The sequence below is a fragment of the Pavona decussata genome, unplaced genomic scaffold (assembly GCF_977016875.1).
Source record: "Pavona decussata unplaced genomic scaffold, jaPavDecu1.1 SCAFFOLD_40, whole genome shotgun sequence".
NCBI classification, from domain to species: Eukaryota; Metazoa; Cnidaria; class Anthozoa; order Scleractinia; family Agariciidae; genus Pavona; species Pavona decussata.
The window spans coordinates 443,312-447,248 of record NW_028145462.1 but is presented as its reverse complement, the minus strand read 5'-3'; the positions used below and the strand labels follow the sequence as shown (position 1 = coordinate 447,248).

Here is a 3,937-nt window from a genome sequence, read left to right as displayed (position 1 = left end):
GGGCCTACTCTGTCTCTTACGTATTAAGTTTACATCAATATGCAAACAAAACAACTTTTTATATGAAAAGCTTTGTCCTTAGCCTCACTTCCATAATGAGGTTCATTTAGCAACTTAGAAATGGCCCATTGAACGGCATAAGGTGCCCACTTTACAGTTTTTGCTGCCAACATCTTTCTTAACTTGAGCAACCCTCTTAAAACATTAGCTTTTTACAAGGTAATAAGTGGAAAAGAGTTTGGGTGGGGGAGGCAAAAAGGTGCCACATTCATCTTGTTGAAAAAGACCAAACTTGGTAATTTCTTGCCAATGTCTGCAATGTTGGTTACATTCACACAGATTCAACTGCTTGATTGTCTTTGCGCAGTAGCTCCATTGACAGTTGACCGTCTCAGTGATGGTGGTTTGTTTAGGAATGGTGTCCATGTTCCTTGTATGGAAGGATTCTCTGTGTGCCAAAATTGTCTTATCCTTCGGCACTTTTACTCCCGATTCATGCTTTAATCTTTCAACCCACTCTTCGATCTCCTCTGGAGTTTTGTTCTTCACTTCCACTATTTTACTGTTGCCATTCACTAATACACAAAAGTTGATAAAATACAAAAACATTTGGAAGTGATATACTTGAACTGCAAGCCATTGCAGTAATGTCTGTATCTTAAAGGGGAAGTATCATGGGGTTTTTGGTATCTTTTGTTAAAAATGATGAAATAAGATCTTCAATCAGCCGCCAAATAATTCTAGAATGACAAGAGGAAGGAAATCAACTAAATTCTTGAAAGGAACAACTTGTGATCTGTTTTAGCACATTTTGGAAACAAAAATGTGAGAACTTGAAAACATTAGCCTTCCTTTTTTCAAGTTTCAAGCCATACCAGCCTACTCTGTCTCTGGCCAAAGGCACTAATCGACAGTTTAATTGTACTGGGGCGATAAAAATTATTTATAACAAACTTGACAATTATTTCTTTGTTTCTGCTGACAGACAAACATTTTTGGGTTTTGAAATGACAGCAAATTTGCATAATACTTCCCCAGTTCAAATTTATGTATTTTAAGTATTTCACTTCCATCGCCTTTACCTCTTAGTATGGCATAAGCACAAGTCAAGCAGTCTCAATCAGCCTTAATGGTTTTTATTCTTCACCAATTGATCAGCATGACTAAGATAAGTACAATACACAACCACACTTGATTTCATGTGCATTTTTGTTGTGTATACACTCAGTTGAAAAAAGTTGTCCTGTGCAAACTTTCAATAATTTTTTTGTAAACAATGCAACCTGTTGAAATTATAGGAAAATTTAATTGGCATGTGCATATTTTGTGTCTTTAAGCCCTTAAAACTGCACAACTTTTTTATTTTCTAACAACATGAAGATAAATGGCTGATAGGTCAGAAAGCTGTTGCATCTTATCCTTCACGGTCTATACCTTTTAAGTCACAACGTTTCTACAATCAAGCGTACTCAGCAGACCACAAGGGTGAGACATCTGTACTACCGAGGAGGGGGGGGGGGGGGGAGAGAGAGATGGCGCAGTGGTGAGAGAACTCGCCTCACACCAATGTGGCCCCGGTTTGATTCCCAGACTCAGTGTCATATATGTTGTTGGTTCTCGTCCTTGCTCCAGAGGTTTTTCTCAGAGTTTTTCCCCTTTCCTCAAAAACCACATTTCTAAATACCAATTAGATCTGGAAAGTGTGCCCAATTGTGTAGTTCCAGAAAATATCCATACCCCCACCACGGAGGGAATTTCACATAGGACCCCCCCACCCCCCAGGATTTTCCATTTTCGAGGTATTTTTTTAACCCCCCCACCCCTTCGGAAATTCCTCAAACACAGAATACACCCCCACCCCCCTCTGGAAAAGTTTTCTTTCAAAAGAATGCCTCAAAAATCAGTTTGATGTGAACATTTCAGAAATATCAAGAACTGCCTACACGAGGAGAAAATATGCGTTATCGAAGAGCGCGTGTGCTGTTCAATTTCACCGGTAGAGTTTACCAAAAAGCTCTTGATACTGAAATAATTGTTGTGTTTTATACTTACCTGTAGTCATTGACATCAAACTTTGCCATTAGCTTTGCTGAAGATTTTAAATCTAAATTGTTGGAATAAGTCCGGCAATGCAAAAATGTGTTTTCATTTAATTTGCATAATATGTCATGTTTACGTTCCTATGCAAATTTGTAGGAGATCAAAAGGATTATCACTTTAGTTCTACTCAATCAATATTTCTCATGGTAATCATTCAGTCTAGTTATGTTAGTCAATAGTTTTCCTATTGAATCGGAATAGCTTGGACAAAGTAAGCATGCAGGGCGCGCAGGGAGACAAATTGACCTTTCAGATCGTAACTTGAAACCGCAGACGAAATGGAGCCGCAAAACGAAATTAACATGTTCACGTTCTTATGCAAATTTTGTATGAGATCAATAACGCATTAAAAGAACGTTGAATTGGCTCTATTTTGCTGAATTTTGGCATAGAAATTAAGTTAATAGTTTTGGACTTTGAGTTGAAATACGTTGGACAAAATAAGTTTTTAACACGGGTCAGTTTTGACAAACTGATCAATTGACCCCGGAAATTGACCTTTGCCCGTAACTTTATACAAAAATAACAAACAAATATTTCAATGTTTTATGTACAATAGGGGCTTTCATTTAATAGCCATACAAAAGTTTCCCTTTTAAACATTGGTACAAATTCAATTGTAGCCAGTGAACAATATTTTTCTACGCAAGAAAGTTTCTCAAACAACAGTTTTATAATAACTGAGTCACGCAACGCAGACAAAGATTTCTTGTCTCACTTGGACTACTTCGCTTACAAAGGCTTTTCGGAGAAGGAAACATGTTTTTAATGTAACAAGGGTTTCTTTAAGACAGTTAAACAAAGTTACGTCTTCAAGAAAGATCTACGAAGTTGCTAAGTTGGTAAGTTACAATTTTGAACAACTATGTCTGACATGAACGTGAAGTTGACCCTCTGGAAACTTATCCAACCATTCACCCCTCCTCCCCTCTGGAATTTCCTGGGCCATTGACCCCCCCACCCCTCTGGAATTTCCAATTCCCTCCGTGGTGGGGGTATGGATATTTTCTGGAACCACACATTACTGCTCTGCGCTAAATACACTAACACCTAAATAAAGTGATTTTTGTATTTTATGCAGAAAAAAGCACAATCAAGGGGTTAATATGCAAAATGAGTAATCACAGAAAACTCTCCTAATGCCTTTAAAAGGTGTAAGAGAGTAACCACTTGAAGACAATATTCAAGCTCAATTAGACATCCATCAAGCTTAATTTATTAACTTACAAAATCAACTTACGAAAATTTGCAACGATCCTGGGATGTTTCCCATTTCGTTCTCTGACGTAAATTGTCACTTCAGGATTGTTCTTTGCAAATTCCAAGATTTCCTTGTCAATGTATTCCCTGAGAGAAACACACGAGGTGATGCCGGTCAAAAGCGGTTCACGAAAAGACAAAATCCTTTTCAACAGTTAATGCATTACCTTATTCCTCTGCTGCTTCCTCCACGTTTACAGTAATTAAAAACTAGCCGCTGTAACGGACGAACAAATCGACCGAATACTCTGTTACGGATTCCAACCTGCGCCATATTGAAATTTAGAAATTAGTTCCCAGGTTTTGAAGTATGTTGTTCATGTAAGAGGCTTGGAGTCAACAATACACAGGCAACCCAGGAGATTTTGTTTTGCGGCCACAGCCAATCTCGTCCCCAGAGTCCGCTTTTCTTTTGGTCAGCACCAAGAACGCGGACCTCTGGGCTAATCCAAATGAGGCCACCTTTGATTGGCTTGTAAAAGCATGTCTATTTCACGGACCGGAAGCTACTTTTCGGCGCGAAATTGAAATATGAGGCAATAGCGGAGTTTACGACTCCCGACACGACTTCCACGAA

The 3,937-nt window shown here is 38.6% G+C and overlaps 1 pseudogene across 1 annotated transcript; it reads right to left on the bottom strand.

Annotated features, from left to right (window-relative positions):
• Positions 1-328: 328 nt before the first annotated feature.
• On the bottom strand, positions 329-3,634 carry LOC146483033 (large ribosomal subunit protein mL43-like; annotated as a pseudogene). The gene is made up of 3 exons (XR_014863949.1): positions 3,528-3,634; positions 3,341-3,447; positions 329-575 (listed from the first exon to the last, which is right to left on the bottom strand). The product of XR_014863949.1 is annotated as a large ribosomal subunit protein mL43-like (transcript).
• Positions 3,635-3,937: the final 303 nt, after the last annotated feature.